The following is an 18,457-nucleotide window of genomic DNA, read 5'->3' on the forward strand; positions in this document are numbered from 1 at the left end:
AACTCTTTCATATAAACTCTTGGGTATGGAGTTGACAATTTCTAGAGGGGCCTTCTTAAAAGTAGCCATCATGGCATATTTTTCCTCCTCTACTTAATTTTTCTCAATCTTTCCAAGGTTATCAAATTCTATGTGAGAGAAACTTGACAAATCAACATTTTTTCTTACATTCTCACATAAATTATCTAGGTCTGAGAAAGGACTATGACTCACCACTTGGAATTGGTTGTTTTCATCATATTCAATCTTCTCCTCATCAGACTCAGTTTGAGCAACATACTTTCTTCTTGGTCTTTTTTGTTGTCCACCTTCTTACTCTTTAGGTTTGGCTACCTCTTTAGCCTTTTGTGCAATGACTCATGTACTAGCCCTTGTGGTAGGTACTATTGGTTTGGGCTGACTTGGTTTTGCAACCTTCTTTGATTTTGTCATTGCAGGTGTCTTTGCCTTTCTTTTCTTCTTGTCAGTAAGAGTAGGTGCTTCCTTGACTTCTTTTTCCTTAGCACCTTTAGTAGTTTCAGTTTCTTCTTCTTGTTGATCCCCCCTTGAAATTGTGTTAGAGCTAGTGGTGCTTGAACCTATGTGTCTTCTTCTTCTTCTTCTTCCTCTTCCTCGACTCCTTCACCAATTTTTTCTTTTAGTTTCTTTACCAATTTTTTCTTTTTCTTGATTATAGAGGCAGCCTTCAACTCCATAGTAATTTTTGATTTGGCGAATTCATAGTTACCAAATGCTATGGCTTCTTTGTCCACTTCTTCTGCAAGTAATGTTGTGATTATTGCAGAGGATTCATCAACATTTATCTCATAACCTAATGGCCTTAGCCATCTCACCCTAGGAATTGTTGCTTGAACATATGTGTGATTAGTGTCAACTAGGAAGCAAACATCATCATAATGTTTTTCCATTAGTGAGATTGGTATTCTTAATCTCTTTTTCATAGATTGTTTAAAATCTTCAAAATAACTACTCATTAGTGACTCAAAGTTATTGCCTAGCTATTCAATGAATTCTCCTATTTGTATTGCAACTGATCTATTTATCTTCCATGCAACCTTGCCAAAAGTAGAGAATGTATTTTGTACATAGAAGAAAATACATACCAAAATAGATCTAAATTTGCATTGAGCACTCTTTGTTTTCCTTATTGCTCCTAAGTTTTCAATCAATTGCTACATCTGCAACTTGGCAAGATCATAAGTACGATCTTTCTTCACAATTTTGTAGCCCATGTCCACTGCAATGCAAGGTACACTATTTAATCTACTTGATTGATACAATTTATGTGCAATTACCCTCGTTGAAAAACCTATTAGGGGATCTGTGATTGTATTAATGGTCATACCCCTTTTGTTCCATAGGCACCTATGTTCTTTTCAATGACTTCCTTTAACTCACTTCTCATAGTCTTTGGTCGATCTAGGGTTGGATACCCTGATACCCTATGAAAAATTTTCTTTGTAATTCTAACTGGCCCATTATCTAACCATACTGAGCTGTCATGAATTCTGCTTAAGACAATCTTTGATCCACTCAATTTTGAAAACATTAAAAAAATCTAAGGCACGAGTTAACCCTTTCTTCTAAACAATGTTGTATTTGGCCTTCAATGCTCCATTCTCACATAGTCTTCCATATGCTTCTCTAATTTCCATGTCACCTATACTCCCAATCATGCAATTATACAATTCTTGACATCTTGTATCATTAAGACTTGTGGTGGTCTCATAGACAATGCAGCAAAGGGGTCATGTTTATATGCTATGTCTGGAATAACCTTGGAAATAAGTTGTTTAATCTCATTACTAATCAACTGAACATTGAAGACCTATTTTCCCTCTGCACCTTTCACTTTCGAAGAACTAGACACCATCACATAAATCTAGGGTTTACAAAATTTGAAACTGCATAACTTGGTACATGATAAATACCATACAAATCCTGATGAAATGGTGTCAAATAGCTGTTCAAATCTCCTACAAATGCTTAGATGAAATTCTTTAGTTTGCCTTTAAATCTTCATCTTCTTTCTCGATTTTGAATGATGTTAAATGAGCAAAAAATGATCAAATAGCTTTTAAAATACTGCAATTAGTGCTAAGTGCTTACACAACTATAAGCTTGACATTAATTGATTTCTGGTTCATTTGGCATCCACATGTCTTTCCATTCCCTTAGCAATCATCATGAGCTCGGCCTTAACCAACCAATTCCATCAGCTCAGCATCCACTAACATTTCACTCGGCAACCATAAGAAACTTTTTATACTCGGCAGCAACATGAAAAAGTTGACAAAACTTTAAAGATTTTCTTTGATTTATAATAACACTTTGCATCTTTATTTATGCATATGTAATCTTTTCAGAACTAAATCATTGGAACTGATGTATGGTATAAATTTTTAAGTATCAATCCCACATACCTCTTGATTGCTTAGTTTAATGAGGTGTGATCACCTAACCCATTAGGTGAAGCGATCCCATCTGCACTTGATGTGCTACATTTCTCCTTTCTCTTCCCTATCTTGTTCATCTCATTTTTGACATTTTCAATATCTACATTGCCTTGCCTTTATTGAACCCACAACTTGGTGCTTTTGACCTTGTTGGACAATATCGACTGATGTGAGCAGTCTTCAAACAACTAAAACATGTGATTTGACTTAACCACCTTTTGTTGTCACTTCTGAAATGTGTTCTAATACAATTCTCAAGAACATGTCCATATTCTTGACAGTAGTGACAACTATACCTTGTATTATAATCCCAATTATAAGAATTGCCATTGTTCTTTACCTTTGTTTGCTTGTTTGATGACCACATGGGTTTGGATCTATACTCGAGCTCTAGGACCATACTTTTGATAGTTATAACAATATCCTTCAAATCTTTGAGTGTGCATGATCTTGGTTCTGCATTCATTTGCCTGATGACCTTGTTTGTTGCACTTATGATAGTTACCCATGCTCTTCTGCTTAACATTCTGATTTACAGCATTGCTCCTGGACACATTGGCAGTGTGTCCTTTCTTACTACAATTATGACAACCAGATTTTGAGTTCTTACCTTTGTTACATCTTTCTTCAACACTTCTGGATGATTCTCCTTCTTTAGTACTTGTGTATCCTAGTCTAGATGTATCATTGTTAGATCTAGGAGACCTCATCAATTGTTCAAAGTACCTAATAGCTTCACTTGGTTTATTGAGACTTTTAGCAAACTCCTTTTCCCTTTCAGGTCATTGCTCAACTATTTATTTTGCAACTTCAGTGTTGTTATCTCAATGTCCTTGGCATTTAGTTCATGATTTGCAATCATCATTTGTCCCAAAGTTTCCAATTGCATGTTGGCAATCCTAGTTACCTTTGATGATTTCTCCTCCAGTCTATTGGTCAAAACTCTTTTGTCGTCTTCAAGCATGGCTTTTTCTTCCATAGCTTTCTTTTTCTGTTCAGTCACTTCACGAAGTAATATGGCTTGTAATTCTTGCTCTATCTTAAGATTTTTGATCTCTTTAGCTAGGGTTATGTTCTTTTCCATTAGATTTGCAATTTTTGCATCAAATTCATTGGAGTCTCCATTTGCAAATAGCTTAGTAGTGTCCATCTCTTGGTATTGTGTGTCATTCTCCTCAATAGCAATTTCCTTCCTTCTCTTCAATGATTTCTTTAGCTCTTCTCTTGCTTCATTCAACTAATGCAGAATGAGATGTATTTCAATCTCCTAGTTCTTAATAATCTTTTCCAACTTGTAGACTTCCATTTCCAAGATCTTTTCTCAAAGCAATTATGCTTCACTTTTAGAGAACAAAGCTCTGATGCTAATTATTGGAATTACAATAGGAAAGGTAAGCTTCTGAGAGGGGGGGGGGGGGGGGTGGTTGTGGGGTGGCGGTGAATCAGTGCTTTAAACTTTGACCCATAAAATAATCACCAAACATCCATCTCATACATTCAATAAGTAAACTGAAAATACCATGTAAAGCATATACATCTAAAACATGTAAACAAGTAGGCATTCACACATATATGACACAAGATATGATTACCCATAAACCCTCCAAGGAGAAGGTAAAACTAGGGTGGGGATGACACCCACAAATCTTCACTACTGTAGTAATAAAGTGTATCCAATAAAGGTTACAATGTTTGATCATGAACCATGATCTACCCTGTGAAAGGTCTGCCCTGTTAAAGACTCACAAAGACTGTCAGGTCTTACCCTGTTAGAAGTGTGCCTAGTTAAAGGACTTCAACTCACAATTAAGTAAGCACCTTGTTAGAGGATTTCAATACAGCATGTTAGGACTACTCTGTTAAGAGATTTAACTGATTCACTTGTTAGAATGTCTCAACAATGATCTTGCGGTTAACACTCTTATGCTTGATGACATATCCCCTCTATCATATTGTGTACTTGATCCTTCTTGATTAGATGACTCTCTGCTATTTGCCGTTTCCTTCCTCTATTCTCCTTTAACTTATTCTGCAATACAATTATGATCATAATACCTTCGTCACCATGAATGTCCTGGTTTGCGCATGCAAAGCTCTTCTTAATCATTCATTCTCTCTCTCTCTCTCTCTCTCTCTCTCTCTCTCTCTCGCACATATGAAGTTTAGGGTTTGTCCTCCTTAAGAAGACCCAAGCGACTTAGGGTTAGGTATGAATCAACGACTTGATTCACCCATATTGTTGCTTAAACCTTCCCTTTACCTAATTGGGTGCATGTAATACATAGGGATTCCAACTTAAGGTTTGTCCTTATAACCAAAAAGTCGTAATTAAATCTTTAAGTCGGCTCAAAAATGGTTTACATAGTAGTTTGTGCCAATACGAATAGCTATGTCAAAATTGTGTTACTTGGCATCTGAAGTCCCTGGTGCTCGGCATCAACTGACTTCAATACTGTCACTTGACATCTGAATGACTTGGCATGCACTGCTTGCTCGGCTCCTGAATCACTTGGCACATACTGTTTGCTCTTCACTTGAGTGACTCAGCATATGAATTACTCGACACTCATTGTTTACTTGGTATGCCCTATCTTATATGTTGTGCTCGACATATGTTACTTGTTCGACATGAACTAAGTAAATGACTCAAGTGTATAGACACTCACTTGTCAAAACCATTATGAGATCAACATGAAGTTGGAGGAAGTAGTTTCTATGATCATATTATGAGATTACTAGTTCTAGAGCATGGAGAATCACATATGGATGAAAGATAACCATGTATGGTCTTTGATTGGAGTGAATACTAGTAGAGTGACTCACGATGGTTAATCATAGATTGATCATCTTTGATTTCAGAGTGATTGCATTAATGATTCAAGAATGTAGATTTGCCAATTTTTGGGAAGATGGCAAGGGAGAGCCCCTACATCAAATTAGTGCCGCAATACACATTTCAAATAATTTCTTTACATCTTCATTATAAAGGGTAAATGATAAAACAATAACCTTTTTTATCAATATTTATTATAGAAAAAATGAAGAATAATATTTATTAATTTATAGATAGTTGAAAATTATATATAACACTTTTATAATAAGAATGTACGGAATAATGAAAACGATATAATATTTTTCAATTTGATATATTAAGTTTCAATTCTGTTTTTTATATTCTTCATTCACAAATAACATCGTCGGATGTGGGTGAGATTCCATTAAAACATGGCCACAATTTTATATCGCCTAAGTACCACAAACATATCGACCATTTCAAGTGCACTCTAACCTTTTAGTCGTCACTAACAATTTTTAATACTCGCTAACTTCAAACTAAACCCTCTTTCGAATCAAATCCGTCAGAGACCACACTCCATTTTACTTGAACAAACGAGGAGGTATCGTTTCAAATGCCTTTGTTGATGAAGCTTGCGCAAGTCAAGGTAAGGAATAATGGTGGAAAGCTGCACTATTTATCTATATTTATGTCACTGTGAATTGAAACTGCTCTGTTGGACAAGGAAATGGCCCGGTTTCTTCATTTTACCTTTCAATTTATTTCGACCATCGTACGGCTGGCTCTAAATATATGCAAACTCATGAAATCTGATATTTTTTCTTACGTTTTGACAATACGGAACAATTCAGTTATTCTTTTCCTTGTATAAAGTAGCCCATTGCATCACAAAAGATAAAAAGATACATTGAAAACGTAGGAAATATAGTACTGCATGAATCTGCCTAAATTAATCGTTTTCTCTTACTTCTTAAAGTTTGGTTCATAATATGGACTGTGTTTAGTACTAGATAGATTGCAACCATTAAAATTAGGGTAGCCATTACTATCGTCATATCTGTGTAACTCTACAACCTCACCACCTGGAGGGATTTAGTCTTCATATCACAGGGACAGGGGTATGCATTCCGTTCACGGCCTTACTATTGCCGTGCTTATATTTATGTCATAACCTCTCATATCAAAGACATAATATTCTAAGGCCTGAAAAACACCATGTTAATAATATAAGGTTTTAATCAAATCAAAACACATAGTTACCAGGAGACAAGGGGCTATAGGTATTGGAATGTGATGCCGATCAAATTAGCGCATGCGCAGGAGATGGCTAACTTTAATATAAATGGAGTCACCAGAAGTTGTGTGTACGGGGACAAGGACTCGGTCCATATTTTTGTGATGATGTATCTTGGTAATTATGTAATTACAAAACATCTTGCTTAAGCTGAAGGCACCGACTCTTTAAATTTTATACGAGTTTACAAATAAGAATCAATCATGATCAAGTGGCCGTAGAGTTATGAGTTCCTTTATCAAGCAATCCTGGTTTCCTTAAAAATGTCAAGATAGTCAAGCAATCTCGGTTACCTTAAAAATGTCAAAATCCCAGGAATGGGCATGCAAAGAAGATCCGTCAAAAAAAGTCTTTAACCGCCCTGATTAAAACATTGCAAATAAGGAAGGCCCAAAAACTGTTACTTTACACACGTGAACAAGGCTTGTGGGCAAAACACAGCAAAACCAGCAGACAAGTAAGTGGTGCCATTGATAACAACAAGGAAAAAAGTGTCATTCCTCATCATTTAGTTGTCCCTTTATGTATCTGAAGTATTCCGGAATGGTCAGAATGCCCCCCCCCGACTTTGTTTATAACCATGCCATTTAAAGCTTACGTAAAACACTAAGCTGCTGCCTCTAAACTGTCTTTAATATTTCTGTGTGTATGGTTTGGAAGGCAGACATGCCATGTGTTATACCATATGCCAGCTTGCCTGAAGTTTTGCCAATAATGGTACTGACAGTGCTGCTGACACGAACAGCAGCTTTTCTCTGCCTTTTTAAGAGGGACTCATAAGTTTTTTTAATAACCAATCCTTGATTGTAGATTGAGTTTTAGCATGATTATGGCCTTAGAATACATTTGAGTCTCACATGTTACGTAATGCGCTGTAGTGTGAGTTTTACCCATATAATCACAGCATTCATGGCTATTCTCATCTGCATTAGAGTCCATGGCTTCAATTTTTTCATTAGGAGCAAGTGAAGTTGTGGTCTCCAGCTCTAAGTAAGACATGTTTCGCATACCAGCATCAAGTGAATCAAAGCTTGTAAAATGGATAGAGCTCTAAGAACTGCTTCTGCACTTGCTAACCAAATGAAAAGAAATGAAGGAATCTACTGATAAATATAACAACTTACTTCATATCCTCGATTGTCCTCATGTGCTTGCTATTCTCCTCTACATGAGAGTCCATGGTTTCAATTTTATTATTAGTAACATGTAAAATTTGGAAGTCCAGCTCTAAGTAAGACACATTTCGCATAGTAGAGTCAAGTGAATCAAAGCTTGTCAGATGGATGGAGCACTATGGATTGCTCCTATGCTTGCTAACCGAATAAAAAGGAATGAAGGAATCTAGTGATATATGTAACAACTAACTTTCGTATCCTTGATTTTCCTCTTCATGACATGCCCCCCAAAGTTCCCTCATTGTTGATGTGATGCCCTGAAAGCTTCCTTATCCTTATCCTTGATGCCCTCAAAAGTTTCCTCATCCTTGATGTGATGCCCATGGATGATTTAGGCCTTTAATAGAATATTTAACAAGGAATTCAAAAGATCATGCTGATATGAAATGTCGCATGTGATTCTGTTCCATAGCAAAGGCAATATAAATTATTTTATTTTGTAGGTTTATAAGCACTAAACTTTCCAACTTTCTTTGTAATCCCCTACCTTATTTTGTTAGTATATGCTAGATGCCATACAAGTGGAATGCCTACATGGCAGGTCCATGCAAGCAAAGGCATTGTGCCTTTGAGTTATTAATGAAAGCACGATGTTACTTAGGGGTTGATGTGGTATTGTACATGATGATTTAGTCTTTCTCAAGCAACAACCATGGATTTGCAAGCTTCTATGCTTTCGAAGGATAGTCAGATTCTTTTGCATTCCCACCTGAACAATGGCGGGTTTATAAGACACTATTTCCTTCCCTTGACAGACCATGGCAGCTTGGCCTTTTACATAGCTCTTTAAGAAATAATAGAAGTTCTTTGAGAAATGTTTGAATTCTTGATTTTTTCCTTATTTGAATTCTCTAAATTGGAAATAAGGTAAAAGGGCATGGGGTGCTTGTTTAGACTTCCAATTATTCTTATCCAATGCTTGATCTAGATCATATTTTTCTAAGAGTATTGATCATGCTGTTGGTGTCAGTTATCTTTGTCTTGCAGCGTCATTTTGTATTTTTGTACCTTACATTGGCTTTGATCATCTGGTTGTTCGCATGGTTGAGTTACGTATCTCTTCTCAGCCCTTTGATACTTTAAGGAACTTGCTGGTATTGTTGGACCAAATAAAGAATCTGCAGAAACCCTTGATTTTTCTTTCGTAACAATCGAGTAGGAAAAAACAATAAAACACAGAACAGCGGCTCCATTGCAGCCAATGAATCTGCAGAAAATAGCAAGCTTTCAAATTGCACCATATCAGGAGCTGACATTGGAGATTGAATTTTAGTTTAATTTCTCCCGCAATTTCTAGACACGGATTACAAAAAAAAAAACCTTCAAAATTTCTTCATGATCTTGGGCCCTCCCATCAGGGAGTCATACTCAGACTTGCTCTCGCTCTGATACCATAAAACTTTTAAGAACAAAATGATTGTATTACCAATTAATGCAAATAAATAGAGTTTACAAATGCTATAAAAAGTGTTAACCAAAAAGCAAAGTTGTCAAAATAAAGACAACGCCTAAAAGTAGACCGTATTAAGATAACTAAAAATAAAGCCTAAATGACCATTAACTAAGGTTTTAGAATAACGAGCTAAATATAGCAAGAACCTAGGATGCTAAAAATATTCTAATGAGGCCTTCCAAATCTAAGTTTTTATATAAACCAACATTGGTTGTCTTCCTCTTGATTAACACTCCTTGGATGCTCATTCTCACTTTACCCATACAAATAGGTCAATTAATACACTTATTAATAAAGGGTTGAGGATGTTACTTGGTTCTCTCTTGCTAGATCTTTTAATGCAAGTTGGCTTTTTGTGGAGAATATTTCTTACATAATTTTGATGGCTTTATTGTTCGTGATCCATGTGATAGTGGAAGTTTGTTTAAATAGTTACATTCATCAACATCCAAATCTTCTAAAGGTCAGGACAAGAATTCTTTTTTGACATAAATTGATTCCAATAAAATACTGTTTGATTCCAAAAGAGTAACACATGAAGATCAGAGGATAAAATGAACAGTTCCAACTTCCAACTTCTATGACAAAACTTGTGCATTATACTAGTCCAAAAGGGTTTCTGTTCAACTTATATTTTACATTTGTTTGGTGTGATTTGTGCATATGTTTATGCAAATGTGCAAAAGTTGAGCTAGATGATACAACCTATGTCATTTTAATTCTAGTCTTTATGTTCAGGAGATGAATGGTGTCTCTCCATTCATGAACATTGGTCGTTGTCTTTCTTGTTGCTAATTGCAGCAATATAATTGTATAAATCATTTTTGAAAATCCTGCTAAAAGCAAAAACTCTCCCCCCCTGCCGCAAATTAAAGGAAAAAAAAAACTCAAGGAAAACTCAATAATTTAAAAATTTGCTTAAATTAATTAGAAATGCATTTTGTTTTGTAAAATTCAATGAGGAGATGCATCCCATGGATCAATAAATGAGTATACAAAAGAAACATGCAGAGTATCGATATATTTGATTGATTTAAAAGCAAATTGGGTACAAAATGGTATCCTCATGTGGAATGTTGTTTGTTGGTAGCCTGATATTCTGAAGCAAAATTAAAATAGCAAATTGTTTTTGTAAAATACAAGTAAATACAACGTCAAAACATTTTTTTTCTTCCTTTTCCCTATTCTACTAGAAACTAGGGGAGAGGTAGAATAGAGGGTTTAGTCATAGGGGTCCATTGTGGCTTTGCCTCCTTGGTTAGCACTATACACTGTGGCTCAATCTCCATCTTGGATGCAGATGTTGCTGGCATTGGTAATGACTCCCCATCATTCTCAACCTCGTCATCCTCCTCAATGTCATGCAATGTGAATCCAAACCCACCTCCTTTTCCATAACATGCGTCTCCAAATCATTAATGTCATCCTCAGTAAACAATGGAGGTTGGTCTTGTGCCTTCCAATCATTGTAAGAACCTATATCACCCACTTCAATTGAATCACCTGATATATCCTCTACCTTCCTTTGTGTGCAACTATGCACAAAGACAAGGTCATTGAGGGCATTTATGAGTTAATTTATTCCTCTTCCTCATGGGGATTGCCTTGAACAAGCTCTAATTACACTCACAATTGGATGAACAAATCTTCACTTGGTGCAAATCACTCCAAACGACCTTGTCGAAGGTTGGGAGGGTGTTTTTTTCACTAGAGGAGCAAAAGAAAGTAGTGCTGAGTTTTATCAAAAACAAGGCAAGTAAAGTTGGCAATTATTTGGCAAAAATACTCGCTATGCAAAAAATACTAAGGAGTTTTGCAGCTATGGTATAAAGTTTAAACAACCCAGTTGTTGAATCGAGTATTAGTAAATGGGTATGGTATTTAGAATGAAACTATAAATATAATTATATATCAATATTCTTCATCAAATTGTACTTGGTGACTATACATTTGTTAATTAAACATAAAATTAATAGTATTTATTAATAAATGTTTCTAATTGAAATATACTAAATATCAAAACATAAGAGAATAGAATGGAGGATGAGCAACACAGAAATTAGTTACAATTTTTTTGCTATCCATGACACAGACATTTAAAAATGTTGGTACTCTTTCCGTAGTTGACTAAGATTTTTTTGCCAAAAATAAATACAAAACATGAAAATCGCATCAACTACTAGAATTGCATTAGATTCTATGAAGAAACACCATGTCACCACTACAAAAGGTTGGAATCTTCTTGCAGATTGGAAAGAGTTTTGAGATTCTCAGATGCATTTTGATTTTGTAGTGTTTATTAACCATACCTGATTCTGGAACGAATTGTACATAGAATAGGCGGATGAAATGGCCAATTTGACAACTTAGGTATAAACCTTTATTGCCAGCTTGGGTTTGTGGCTTTTTGCCAATTCTTTTTCCCGGGGTTTGGTATGGCTAGGTTCAACCATACAATATATATATAATATTAATAACTACACAATTTACAATAATAAATAGAAAATTGTAAACACAACTGATAATTAGAGAGTTTGCCCCCTTGAAGTTATATCCAAGCATTGTGTCTGTGTATGCATGACATCAAATTTGTTTGATAATTTTTGTAGGCAGGTCCTATTAAGTGGGATTAGAACTTTTTCTAGGGCCATGTTTTGTAATATGAGGAGCTTGTTGCAACTACTTATGTATGTTCCCACCTTTCCCTTATTAATCTTGATAACAAAAGAAAGCTGGAAAAGAAGTAGTCTAGCAAAAGAACCACTAAGCATTTTACTATTGGAATGTCTAGGATAAAAATTTGGTGTTGCTAGCTACTGTTTTTGGTTAAGCATGTTGAATCAGTGTGTGAAATGAGCTGGAATTTGACCTCAACAATTCCTAGGTCTTAAATAATATCCATATATGTTGCAAGCTTTTGAAAATCGCATAGTTTGCACCTCAATTTTTCACAAATTGTATATTAGTTAAACTATTTATAGCTTATTTAATAGTCAATGAGTCAATAGTCTTGACTAAATACTCAAGAAAGTAACATATCAAATTTGGGTTAACTTCAAATACGGGACAACAAATGAATAACCAATTAATGATCTTTGGTCCATTGGGCTCACTTGCCCATACTAGATGATCATAAATCATGGTCATTTTAGACCAATCTTTATCCAGTGTGGGATAGGCAAGGACAAATGCCATTACAATAAAGGTTTGGTCAGTGACTTTGACTCATTGGGACCATCTAGTCTTGAGTCACTTCTTGAAAAATCACAACATGCCTGAGACACCATACTGAAGTTCTCTTAAATTCATAAAAATATCTCGTACCGTTCTTTGAGTTTTGGGCAATTAGTCAACTAGAAGAGCAATCCACTTTGGATATTCTTTTAATGAGTATAAATTTTTATTCTTATACTAATTAGATTAAGAAATTACCTTTAGGAAATTAGTCACGAAACTTCATAATTTATCATGATCCCTTTCCAAAAATAGTAAGTTGAATTGGTTAATTAATCCATTTTCATTTTGCCATGGGTAAGTAGAAATTTCGAAGGGAAAATATTGATTGCATATTATCCTGAAATTTGTTTCAGAGGACAAACAAAGTTTAAATATATTGCATCCAATTGAATGGGGGATTGGAAATCTCTGATTTACTTGGCATTTATCTGACATTCTCTAGAGCATCTTCAGGAATCAGTCTATTTACCAATTTTAATTTATGGTTGCAAAGCAAGACCGATTTTATATTTTAAATTTGTCTTTCTACCAAATCTTGGCATTGGAATTTTTGGGCACCCAATCTAGGCATACTTCATTTATTAGCTAAAGATTTCTCATTTGGATTCATTCAAGCTTTTGCAAAAAGTTTTCTTGTCTACTTGTGTTCTTCACATCTTCTGCAGTTAAAGATATTGTACTGCAAGCAAATTCATTTTACCTATGATGTGCTGCCGCGAGTCTCTCAGATACTCATCTGATATGATGGACTGTGACTATCATTCTGGGTTGCTATTCATATGGCTATTCTTCCTTGTTCCCATTTCTCTCTTTGCTTGGGAGCAGTCTTTTTTCTGCAAGTATGATGTATTCTCTTTTATTGTTTTGTTCAAGGTTCTGTATACATGTGCGATAGCAGTTGCAGTTTTGTCTCATGATTTAATTATCTCTAGCTGTTTCCTTTTGTCTTTGAACGGCTCTCAGAGTTCTCATTATCGCTCCAGTTTAATGTTTGAGCTGTATCCTTGTTGTCATCTAAGCTGTTCCATATCGTGTGTGGGCTACATGACAGTGGCCCTTAAGCACCAGTTTGACAGTGGCACTTAAGCACCAGTTTGACAGTGGCAAGGTCTGTGTCGATGAATATGCACATCAAACTTTCAGGTACATAAGTAGCATATTGAAATACTTAAAATGCACACAGCATTCATTAAGAGAAGTCAAACAATAGACAATGCCTGTTTGACAAGTTTATACCACCGCAGTCTATAAGGAGTCTATCACTAAAGGAATTTGTTTTAGGTTTATGTTTCATTATCAAGGTTCGTCCAACTTAAGGCTAATTCAACTATTCTTAATGGTCATCCTCCAATGGCTTTTAGATCATCCCTCATTAAAAATTAGAGTATCCAGAAAAAGATCAACCCTCATCATCAGTGAACCCAACACATCAATTTGAACGGAAGTGTTATTGTATATTTGGAGAAGCTTTGAATGGCAATCTATTATTTAACAAGAGCAGGAGAAAATAGCGTGCCCAACACATGTAATGTCCTCTGTTAAGTTTGGCCAGAAATATGGGATTTGGTATAATGATAAATTTTGTCAAACAGTAGTCATGTAAACAGTTCCTTAAACAAACTGACCGCTGTCATGCCACCATGCTGATGTATTCTCATAAATGATATAATACCACTACTATAAACTTATGAATTTATAACTTCAATAAGTTCTATTTGGCATTTCGGAACACAATGCTGCAGTCATAAATGATAATCAGATTAATCTACCAACAGCAGTTTTACAGTATGCAAATGTAAAGACTCCAAGTTTGGATACATTAAAAACATACAAAGAATTGGTAGTGGGCTGTATAACTAACATACAGGTCCTTAGCCGTGTGCATATCACTGACTGTCTGAGACTGCTCCAACGTCCTTGCAAAGCCTCAACGTTCAGCTACCTGGCGTTGTAAGTCGATTACTATCTGAACTAGGCCAACACTGGCTGTATGTGTTACCATGTCCTCACACTGTTGCCACCCCTGTGGATCACTTGTTCTGAGATGTGGCCCTGCGGAATGCAGATGGCGCTGTCCAACTTCCCGAGTCTGCTCCCTACTCACTGCAAATGCAAAGATGTCCCCTAACAGGTATTTCCGCCTGTGAGTTTCCCCTGTTATGACCTCAACCTGTTACTCTTGGTTGATGTGGTCACGTGAATATACTTCTGTGAAGAGAGCCAGTTAGTTCAAATTCCCCTTGGCTGCTGCTCAACAACTGTTACCACCTGACACTAGGTATTGTATCACAACTCACGGGAGAGGGAAATGTACTTACTTTTGAAGTGTTTATCTACTGCCGTGGAGCAACTGATGCCATTCTTAGCCATCCCAGCCTTAGCTGTGCAGATATCGATCTGTGTGATGCTTAATCTCAAGAACTTCAATCACCCATTCTGTCCTAGAGCTACAATCTCTGGATGTTAATGAATTGTTCCATTATTCAATTCTGAAGTATCACGTGAGTGCTAGTTTTGCGTCTAGACTCACCTTTTTCCTTAAGGGTTTTCGTCCTTAGGAAGAAACAGTCACATCAATGCAACCTTTTAGGATTTGTTTTATAACATATATTCGTGGTACCTTTCCCAAGACGGAGTTTCTTATTTATAACCTCTTAGTGAGGGAAAAGTGTTGGAATAAGAGATGTGGGATAAAACCCCAATTTCATCTTCTAGTCACTTAAGTCACTCTATAAAGTGAATGCCTTATTAAAATATAAAGTAACTTTATTAAAGTACTTTAATACATTAAATAACAAACTTAAGACAAATCTTCCCTTGTTACTGGCAGACATCCTTACTGGTAATGCCGTTAATCTATCCGGATGTGGAGATAGATTAACCAGGCGCCAAAAGAACTAGCACAAAAGAGGGGACATGACAACACATCAATTTGAGAGGAAGTTTTTGTTATTGTAGATTTAGAGAAGCTTTGAATGGCAAGCTATTATTTAACAAGAGCAGGAGAAAAAGCTACAAAAGGTGAGGGAGATGGGATATCTACGAGGTCCTGCAAACAAAGGCATCTGGTTGATATCAATTTCAGTCATATTTCTGTTTCAGAAATAAAATTTGTTTAAGTATCCATGCTGCTAGGACAATCAGAAGTTTCCTCTTAAAGACCATATTAATGGCTAGTGGACACCTCAGTTGCCATGAAGATCAATCTGACAGTTTATATCCAAAAAAGCTAACAATAAGCACTCAGCTGGATCAGTTTTTTGTCCACAAAAGTAGGATAAGTTGAGGTCAGTACTAAACCATTTAAGAGAAAGAAAATGGAGACCAAAGTATTATTTATTTTCAAACTATAAATGTTTGGTTGTGTATATATTTAGGCATACATCTTGACTTGGAAGCAGTGCTACAAGACTTTTACTCAGCTTTAAAACTTGGCCACAATTTCGTAAATTGAAAAAACCATAAAATATAATTTTTTTAAGGTTGTAAACTTCTAAAGCTTTTTTCATGGACCTTTCAATAAAAAAATATTGAAAACATAATAAACAAATCAAATAGAAGCTAATTTGATTGCATACACAAGTATGCGTGGGTCAAATCTACAAAAGATGACTTTAGCTGAAGGAAAATGCCATATTCAAATTGTGATATTTGAAAGAAACCCTAGACAAACAAGTACATTAACCTAGGTCAACCCTTGTCCCATACACATTAGAGATGTGGGTCGGTTTGACTTGCTGTCCGTAAGGAAGAGTTAGTGTTGTTACGGACTTGCACTTCTATTGATTGCTTATGTGATATGGATCGGTTGGGTTGTGCAATGAACTAGGCTAAAGAAGGCCAAATTGAGCCAAGTCTAATAGATGTAAACCATATTAAAAAAAGTACAAAAGAGAGTAATATATTTGAAAATGAGATACATAGAAGAACCTGATGCTGAAATCTAGAGGTGATTGGGCAGGTCTAATTTGCTAGGCACTAGTGACCGAAGGCTGTTTTGGCCGGAGTTGGTGTCAAGACTGGAATGAATAGGAATCTAGGTTGCCATCCTAAAAACTTGAGGAAAAAGTGTTCACACTCTAGTACCCAACTGTAGTACCTTGGTGGGCTTTCACTGATTGAAGTTTGACAATGTCCGTCTCAGTATGCTCTTCCTGTCTGTACCACTATTGTGTTCAAAATCTTTGCATCTGCTCTGCACACATAAAAGAGGGGAACGTGTTGTGTTGTATACGGGTTTCCATTAGTCAAACCCAATGTTGGCATTTCCACCTCCACAACAGGGATTAATGGTGATGATAAAAACTGGTTATGTGTTGGCGAGCAATAGAAAAATGAAACGGAACACAACGATTACCTTAGGCATGAATTGCTTGCTTGAACATCATGGAAGGTATGTAGACTTGCTCTTATGAAGTCTTGGAGGTTACTACAACTTGATAACAGCAATTGAAGCTTGATAAAAGATCTCAATATGCTTTATGATATAGTCTTCAGATTTCTCTACTTCATAGGCTTTGATTGCTTGATAGACATCAAATTGCTAGATTGATCATTTGAGTGCTTAGAGAGTGTAGATAAATTTTCAAACGGAAAAGGCCTTCATATATTTATATATAGGTGTGTGTGTGTGTGTGTTTCTTGTACCCTTTTGCAAAAAATATTTGGGAGAGTTTGACAACAAGATTACAACTGTTAAGATCTTGAAGCTTACATTTGAACTTTTAAATTTGGAGTCAAATTGGGAGGACATCAAGACCTGCTCTATTTTGCAGTTAAAGGGTCCAAATTGAGAGGACACTACTGTTGGGCATTAGTTTCCTATGCAACTTGACAGTTCAAAGGGTTAGTCATCGTAGGTTGTGAGCACATTTGTTAATGGGGGCCAATACATGCAAATTTCAGATGATCACTAACAAGTGCCAAAATGAGTGCTGGACATCTCATGAAATTGTAAGGAATAACAAATTACAATGCTCACAAATATAAATATTGTCAAGTGGTTTAAGTGTACCAAACTTGCAAATCATGATATCCATGGGTTTTGAAACAAAAGTCACAACGGAGTCATGAGCTTGTATCTCAAACGAGTCTTCAAATGCTGTTCTAGCCATAGGAGCATTGCTTGAGATAGGGATTGACTTAAGAAATGAAAAGTGCAAAAGCAATTAAATTACTTGCAATTTAATTAGGGAAAAGTCAAAAGAATAAAAAAATGTTGTTTTCTCCATCTTACATGGCCCAAAATGATCTTTGATTTTTTTCCTTTTAAAACTTGCCTTGGGGCAACAACCCTTACTAGGATCTTGGGCAAGGGCCTCTTGTGGGGGTCTCAAGATAGTGCCCTTTGCGTGGTTTGGTGTGGTACTTGGTACACATTTTCAAAATATTTAACATTTCCCCATAATATTTTAAAATTTCCCCACTTTTTATATGGTTGTCCCTTGTTCACCACAAAAATGGCTTGAAAATTTGAAGACTCAAAAATACATCCTGTCAATCTTGTCCAAAAAACTTGGTGTAACATAGCCTATCACCCATTAGCTTTCGAATGATACTCCCAAACATAGATACAAGACTCACAAGGACTTGCATAGACTTAGCAAGTTCCAAGGTAACCAAGTGAAAAACAAGGCCCACGAACTCAAGACCAAGGGACCCAATGAGCTTGGTCCAACATGTTGAAAACAGAAAATCCCATTGGGAACACATTACCAAGTGTAAAACGAAGAAAAACAAATTGAAAACGCTTACATGTAAAAAGTGTGAAAGGTAGGCATTGTTTGAAGAGTTTGGATGCTATAAAGTTTGGTTAGACACAATGAAATTGTGAAAAAATATCATACACCATGGAACTTTTTATCTCAAAGGCTTTAATTTGGGCTTAGTGGCAAAGGCTCTATCCCTGACCAAACCAAGTACCACACCAAACCACATAATATTTTGGTGTGGTACTTGGTTTGGTCAGGGATAGAGCCCTTGCCACTAAGCCCAAATTAAAGCCTTTGAGATAAAAAGTTCCATGGTGTATGATATTTTTTAATC

At 35.9% G+C, this 18,457-nt stretch overlaps 1 protein-coding gene across 1 annotated transcript in view; it reads left to right on the plus strand.

Moving 5' to 3' along the window:
- The first annotated feature begins 5,636 nt into the window (after positions 1-5,636).
- LOC149572936 (phosphoglycolate phosphatase) overlaps positions 5,637-18,457 on the plus strand; it is a 76,986-nt gene continuing 64,165 nt past the window's right edge. Inside the window, exon 1 of the mRNA XM_089814052.1 lies at positions 5,637-5,899. The gene's annotated coding sequence lies outside the window, so the exon portion shown is untranslated. The remainder of the gene's footprint in view (positions 5,900-18,457) is intronic.

The sequence above is a fragment of the Cupressus sempervirens genome, chromosome 2 (assembly GCF_028749045.1).
Source record: "Cupressus sempervirens isolate cs-2001-9-10 chromosome 2, ASM2874904v1, whole genome shotgun sequence".
NCBI lineage: Eukaryota > Viridiplantae > Streptophyta > Pinopsida > Cupressales > Cupressaceae > Cupressus > Cupressus sempervirens.